Source organism: Denticeps clupeoides, chromosome 18, assembly GCF_900700375.1.
Source record: "Denticeps clupeoides chromosome 18, fDenClu1.1, whole genome shotgun sequence".
Classification (NCBI taxonomy): domain Eukaryota; kingdom Metazoa; phylum Chordata; class Actinopteri; order Clupeiformes; family Denticipitidae; genus Denticeps; species Denticeps clupeoides.
Window position 1 is genome coordinate 1,939,241 of NC_041724.1, and position 8,055 is coordinate 1,947,295.

The window sequence follows — 8,055 nt, forward strand, 5'->3', positions numbered from 1 at the left end:
CAGGGTTAAGTGTCTTGCTCAGGGACACGATGGTAGTAAGTGGGACTTGAACCTGGGTCTTCTGGTTCGTAGTCGAGTGTGTTACCCGCTAGGCTACTAGCACCTACTACCACCACCATCCCTCTGCAGACGTTCTTTTTCGGAGGAGGAACGCAGTTTGTTTTTCGGCCATTACGGTGTCACGTCGCTGTAAAGCGTTTTTTTACTTTGATTTGATCCGCGAGCGCTCAGATTCTATCCCTTCCCCGCCTCCGGCCAATTAGGAAGAGGAATGTGGCAGACGCCTCGCCGCCGCGCTCGCCCCGCCGCCTCGCTCGCCCCGCCGCCTCGCTCGCTCCCCGACACACCGGGAGGGCGAAAGGTGCGAGCGGCTGACAACAGACCGACCTCCTGAATACTGAGAACTTTGGGCTGCATGAGGAGCGTGAATTTGAACAGATTGTACATTCAGATGTAGAAAATGAGGAAATAATATTCGGGGGGGGGGGGGTTTGGGGCCTCTGTTGAAGCGAGACGGATCCCGGGGCCACGAACGGGTCTGGAAGGATCCGGAGGCGAGCGCGATGGGCCGATGTGAAGAAGGACGGACGGCGGACAGCGGCGGCGTGCGGACGTTGTGTACCGGCGGGGGCCTTTATTACCCCGTCTGCCTCGGAGCTCGTATTTGCATGTGAACGGAGGGAGAGCGCAGGCCGGGGTGGATGCGTGCCAAAAAGCCCCGGAGGAAGATGGGTGTGCCGGGCTAGAACAAACCGGTCCGGGCCCTGGAGGGACAGGCCTCCCGCATCAGGACGAGCACAAAAGGCGGCCTGTAGGTTCCCCGCTAAACACTCCCGTCCCGAGATTTCTCCGAAAAACAAGTGTCCGTTCGCTGCTGCTTCCAGCACATTCTGGTTTTAGCTTTAGCATCGTTTTTTTCTAATTATTTTACTTAAAAAAGGAGACAAAAATCTAAGAAGAAAGCGTGCAAATAAATATTCAAATGAGGCCGAAACTGGGGAATTGAACTGATAATGCAAAAAAAACGAAGTACAGACAACAAGGGCTGTATCTTGTATAGAAAGAAATGCTTTGCTGCAAAATAAAAAGTCATTTTGTCCTTTTCTTTCGACAAATTTGCTCAACGCGGAGGAAAAACGCTTTTCCTGTGTTGGTTTAAAGTACGGATATACGGTGCAACCATGACACAGGACGTGATGTGAAATCGGCGTTAGCTGCCATCTGGATATGAAGTTGAGGAACTTCAGAGAGCTGGACAGGAAGGAGCGTTTCGAGAGGCGCGTCGTGATGTATCTCTCTTCAAACGAGCGCTGCTTCGTCTCGGACGTAAAATTACCGCGCGGAAAAGCCGCTTGTTTCGCTCAGCAGCGGATGGCCGCGTATGGAAGCGGGAGTGTGTTTGGTGCTCCAGCGGATGCGCAAGGTCACCGGGGAAAGACAAAGGTCGATAAAAATCGATGGACTCCTCGTAGACCATCGCCACCTCAGGTCTGCATCTGGCACACTGGGCCAAACTAGAAGAATACGTTAGCAATATGCTAGATGTACCAAACGAAGACCCTGGATCAAAGTTCCAGATTCCTGATGTGGTCCAGATGGAGATAAGGAGCCGCGGGGCGGAAGTTGACGGTACACGCGCTTCCTGTTTCACACTTTCCATTTCCTCACCCAGACGGTGGCGGAGACAAGCGAATCCGGAACTCGTGAAGAGGTAAAACAACATCCTGAAGCAGGAGGCCGCCGAGGCGGCAGGGGTCAGGTGTCCGGGGACGGCCCGTCAAGAAAGTCCGTGAATAAAAAAGCCTGGCAGAAGCTTTTCGACGTTCGGATTACGTAGCTGCGGCCCACAAAATAAATGTGAATATAAAAGTTACCTAAATGTACCAATAAATAACAAAAATTACCATAAAATATTGTGAATCTCCGGATCATTTTGCTTCACTCCTAGCAGATTTGGTGCACGTATGCATAACCTTTAAGTACTTTGAGGTTCAATAATGTCCCTCGGGGAGCATGTTCTTGCATGTTCTTGGACGGTGTTGTACGAGGCCGTTTTCGTTCGTCTGGATCAATAAGCGTTTGTTTCTCCCGCTGTGAAAACGCCTCGCAACCAAAACCAACATTTATCTGAGCAACGAGCCGCCGTTCTCCTGGCCTGCTCGGGCCGTCCGCTAATAAGGCTAACGTTATTAGCCCGAGTCCGTAATAACGCAGCCGCCTGTCAGTCACGGCCACAATTAAATTGTTTAATGAATAAATTTGCATTGACGATGTCGCGGCGGCGGGAAACATCTGGCCGCGGCGGTTTAATGGCGTACCTGGCATCAGACGCCCATATGGAATGCTAAAGGAGAACGGCGTTTTGACGCCGGCTAAATGAAAAGTATCGCTCAAATTAATTTGGGCTGCCTGGCAGAGAGGAAAGCGCTTAGTAAGAGCGATTCGGAGGCATTACGAGCGGCGGCGCTTAATTGCCGCAGGAGGAGCCACGTTGTTGCCGTCGCCTTCCCCTGCGCGGCCTAACAGCTTTTTCCTCGCCGCATCTCAATACTGCGGATGGCATCAGGAATGGGTTTTTTTTTTGTTTTTTTTTAATGCAAATTGCCGAACCGGCTCCTAAAATCGTGTTTTTTTTTTTCTCTTTTTACAATTAGAGCTCGGCGGTCCTCGCTGCGTTCGCACGTTTTGTTGCCTGTATGGCGGCTCGTCGCTGCCAAAACGTACATTTGAAAACCGGGAGGCTCGAGGAGAGGAGAGGTTTTAATCATGGATAAAAACTCTACTTTTCAACGCTTATGCATATTCATGTGGCGCGTGGCAAGAAAAGTTTTCCGCCCTATCAGAACACGTCTTTTCTCATTTCTATTGTAAATAATTACACTTTCAAAAATAGTACCTGCTTCCCCCTCAGGTTGTCATGAAAATTCCAGTTATTATATACATATATATATATATTACATCATCAAATTGGAACTGCAAAAAAATATAGATGTTTTTTTACTATAAATATTTGGGTTATTTAATGATTAAGTATTAATGATTTTTTTTATTTTGGTGAAGGATTACATGACTAGTTGAAACGCTCTACGCTCTACTGTTCAACGCTTATGCATATTCATGTGGCGCGTGGCAAGAAAAGTTTTCCGCCCTATCAGAACACGTCTTTTCTCATTTCTATTGTAAATAATTACACTTTCAAAAATAGTACCTGTTTCCCCCTCAGGTTGTCATGAAAATTCCAGTTATTATATTCATATATATATATTACATCATCAAATTGGAACTTAAAAAAATATTTATATGGTTTTTATGGTAAATATTTGGGTTATTGAGGATTCTTTATTTTGGTGAAGGGTTACATGACTAGTTGAAGGTTAATGAATGTATGAATGATTTATGTGTTTGAGATTTCCGGTTTCTAAGGCGTTATTTGGCGTATTGTGCGGCACGGCATCCTCACTTCCACCCCTCCGTCACGCCCTCAGAGGCCCCGGCAGAGGAGAAGCACTGTCTCCCCGGAGGTGCCCGCCGCAGAACATACAAACACGGCGCGGCCCTGATAATGAGCACGCCGGCTTTGGCGGAGGCGATTAGGACGGCGCGGCGTCTCCGGGCTGATTAAGGACGGCCGGGGGTCGGGGAAGGGCCCCGCGCCATCATGCTCTTAATTGTGTTTCTTTTAAAGACACATTAAGTTGGTCTCGCGGCGGACGGGCCCGGGGAGTCGGGAGGGCAGATTAGAGCGGGAATCTCATTAACGCCGTTGTTGTGCAGCTTTTTAAGATCGTTTTGCACGCTGAATGTTGACGTATTGGAGGGCCGGCCGGGTTACGTGGGCTCGCGCACAAGGGCCCATTGTTCCGTGGCCCACCGTCGAAGGGACGAAGGTCAGCGCTGCCGAAACGCCTCGGCCTTCCCACAATCCTCAGAGAGTGGAGTCGCTCCCAAGAGCGATTGGGCCAGGCATAGAAACCACCCGACGAATGGTCACCGGACACGACTCGTCACAGAGTAGCTGGCCCGTTTTGGACGTGACAGATAGTCCCTCAACGCTGTTGGGCCTAGAAAGTTCTGACGTCGCCGGAGAAGAATGCTCCTTGGTTGTTTGTCTTTGTTCCTCTCCCTCCTTCAGCAACGTTCTCCCCTCGAATCTTCACAGGCTTTCAACCCACCCGTCTCAGCACCCCGCCCCCCTGGGGACCCGATTATTGTCCATTACAGAGGTATAAACTTCCACCGGCTCTCTGGCAAGGCGACCGTATCGGGGAAAAAAGCGGAGAAAAGTCGGCTTTTATAAGTGCGGTTCTCCATTTCCAAAATAGACAAAGCCGTGTCTGCCAAAAACGTTCCGGGGAGGGGTTGGAACGTCCTTTTATTTTTCTTAGCGTGGGTTGCTTGGAGCGAAGACCCGGCTGGCCGAGGTCCACCGAGCCCACGAGTGCTCCTCGGCGCGCCACACACACACACTGGGCCGCATTGTCCGCGCGTACCGGAAGGGCCGCGCTCGGACACACCTTGGCCCCCCGAGTTCCAGCGGAGGCCCGGCCTCGCTCTCCCGTCCAGACATCGTCCAGCCATTACCGCGAAAGGGCAGAGGTCACCTGGCCGAGCCGGAGCGTCCCTGTTCTCACGAGAAAAAAAGCCGGGAGAGCGGACCGGAGCGAGCGGATCGGCAGCTCGGGCTCCGCCACCGCCGCCACCGCGGCTCCCTCGGCGCTCAGCAGGTGACAGGAAGCCGCCTTTCCTGTTTCCTGCCGAGCAGGAAACAGGCGGCTGGCTCTCCTCGCGCCGCAAACGCAGCGCATCCAGGCCCCGGCGCCTGGTAATCTGTTTGCACGTTTGCGGCGCTAACAATGTGTTGACAACGCGCTGACACCACACAGATGTCACACACATCTGCCTCCGTGGCCCCATGAATATTAACCGGAGCGCCGTTCCCTTCCGCCGGCGCACACGCACACACACGCAGAGCACAGGTGAAGGCCGGCGTGGTGCCGCCAATCACAAATATCCGAATTCGTAATTAGCGCGTCTGACGCGGGGAGAAATGTGGCGATGGGTTTTCACCACTCTGCCGCGAACTCAGCCGGCCAGTCGTTTTCCATCTGTGCTGCGTGGAAACCAAGAAAAGAACCAACAAGGAATACTTATTATTAAAGCAAGAATCGGTATTATTATCATTATTAATATCATTTGTGTTGTTTTGTTTAGTGTGATGTATGTACAGTATGCCTCCTGCACGTGTGGAGGTGACAATAAACAAGCATATTACTTTTATTATTGTTCAGTAAATACAGGTTATAAATGTAGTAACTACACGGAAGCAGAGTAATCAATTAGCATTTAAGAATTTAGAACTTTTTTTCATATTTAAAGTGCAACTTTAAATATGAAAAACATTTGTCTGTTACGGCCACCAGAACGTGCACAATTTGCACACTCAACCAGTCGTTGTCACCTGGCCGGGTGGCTTCAGAACGTTGCTGTGATGAAGTGACCGTGAGCCGCATTGCACGAGTGACTGTGCTGCTGTTTGCCAAATTAATCAATTAGCCGCAATGTATAATTTTCGGCGGGGACGCGGCGGCGGCGTGCATGACCTTCCATCGGTGGTCACCTGTCTGCGCGCGGGCCGCAAAACAGCGCTCCCCAAAAGCCCGTCGTTGACCCCGGAGCGTCCTGGGAAATAAGCTGATATGAAAGCCATACTCAAACCGGCGTGCATTTGCAGCCCTCCTCGGATTAACCGTAATGTGTTGGAGATAATTGCCCTAATCAGGAGAGGTTAATTAGACTTTCTGTGTCTACAACCAGCCGAGGGTGTTATCAAAGCAGCGCCGCTGGCGTGGAGGGGCAACGCGGGCTTCACCTCTTTTGCAATTAGGGGGGGGGGCTCCACGGAGGCGATAACGCGGGGTTAAATATTCACTGTGAGCACTCTGGTGGCGGGGGAGCGAAGGAGCGAGAGACAGGGAACGGCTCCGGTTGCCTCCAAACGCACGGAACCGAGGCTATAGGGGTGGTAGTAGCCTAGGGGTAACACACTCGCCTATGAACCAGAAGACTCGGGTTCAAGTCCCGCTTACTGCCATTGTGTCCCTGAGCAAGACACTTAACCCTAAGTTGCTCCAGTGGGGACTGTCCCTGTAACTACTGATTGTAAGTCGCTCTGGATAAGGGCGTCTGATAAATACTGTAAATGCTTCACCCGACTGCATGTAATGAAGCCATTACGGGGGAGTGGTGGCCTAGCTGGGCAGTGGTGGTGGCCTAGCAGTTAAGGAAGTGGCCCCGGTTCGAATCCCGATCCGCCAAGGTGCCACTGAGGTGCCACTGAGCAAAGCACCGTCCCCACACACTGCTCCCCGGGCGCCTGTCATGGCCGCCCACTGCTCACCAAGGGCGATGGGTTAAATACAGAGGACAAATTTCACCGTTTGCACCATGTGCTGTGCTGGTGTGTATCACAAGTGACAATCACTTCACTTTCACTGGCGCAGGTAACAGACATCAGAGGAGAAAATTCACATCTCTCGCACCGGAGCCGCCTCTGAAGGACGCCGGGTAAACACAGACAGTACTTTTTCTTTTTTTTTTTTTTGGGGGGGGGGGTGTACAACCTGTCTGTGCTCGGCTCTTCTCCCCCGTCGTTCCGAGACAGGGGCACAACAGGGAATTGCCGCACGATGAGAGGAAGCCTCGTTAGAGCGAAGCCGAGTCCGGGAGTGGGAGAGAGGTGATGCCCGGAGCAGACCGATCCATAGGATTGTTGCCGCTGATCGATCAGGCCTTGGGCAGCTCCCTGCTTCGGGGGCCCTCAGCCGGACAGCGGCGGCCCCCGGGGCCAAAATGCATGATAGGATTTATGGGCGGATTGAGTCAGTCTGCTTGGATCCTGATCACCTCGGGTTAGAGCGGGAGGCGGAGTGAAGAAACACTGCAAAAATCAATGCTGCCAACAGAGGGCTGATTACCAGCTATGTCTTATTATAGCACAGTATTGCTGATAACAAACGATTAAAAACGAGAAAAAAAAGCGGTAAGACATTCATAACGGGACATTTATGATCAGTTTTTCACCCAGTTTCATCAACTCATTATCAAGGGTGCGAGTAAATTCCAATGAGCTTAAAATGTTTTTATCATTTTTTTTCAGCATTGTGGCCACGTACATCCAGACTGAAACGGCTGCGAAGAGACTGAAGCAACAATAAGAAGCAGAATAACCAAATTAATATTAATATGCTGTAAGTCAAAGATTTTTTTCATTTTAGTCTTTGTCTAGATAATTAATTTATTTTCCAGATTAGGAGTCGTGACAATATGTTTTTGACAATTCTTTTTTTTATTGCATGACAAATATGAATAATTCCATTCATTTTCATTGAGCAACTGACAAAAAACCAAGAGTGTTTTTAAGAAAGTCTCCTGAAGACTTCACCGTATTAGAATTCCGCTCATCCTGACGTACCTGCGCTATTCCAGTATGTGTACCATGAATAAATCATACGCTAAAGCAACATGTACAATAAATAAATGATCCCTGCATGTATGACAAATGAATTATGCAGATCCTGTTTTTCTTAACTTTTCTTTGTCCTGCTTTAAACGTCTCCCGCGTTTCAGCCCGGAGGCATTTCAAATGAAACATGTTCTGTGGTACGACAATAAAAGATACCGTCGGCTTCGACTTTGTCATTAACACAGAAATGATCTGCTCTGTGTCTGTGTTCCCTCGTGGGACCGCTTTCACAGAAGTGAGGAAAAGACGAAAGAGAACGCTTTGGGTGCTTTCGAGTCCCGCGGGAAAGTGCCTGGGAAGGAAAAAAAAAATTACGCGACTGTGACGGGGGTATTTTCTGACTGCAAGCGAACTGAAGACGCCACGTTGATGTCAAACATGTCTAATGGGACTCTTCGTCTCCTTTTTGATAAGCAACCGGAAAGACGAAATGAAAGTCAAGTTGAGGTTCCTTAATGCAGCTGCAGAACTGTGAAAAATTCTGAACAGAACGGCAATATCCGGGCATTGTTTCATCAGCAAAATGCAAATTT

General features: G+C 50.0%; 1 long non-coding RNA gene across 1 annotated transcript; it reads left to right on the plus strand.

Annotated features, from left to right (window-relative positions):
* Nucleotides 1–344: 344 nt before the first annotated feature.
* Nucleotides 345–7,472, plus strand: LOC114768447 (uncharacterized). Its single transcript, XR_003743058.1, has 3 exons — nucleotides 345–811; nucleotides 1,673–1,857; nucleotides 7,157–7,472. It is a non-coding gene; the product is annotated as an uncharacterized LOC114768447 (long non-coding RNA).
* Nucleotides 7,473–8,055: the final 583 nt, after the last annotated feature.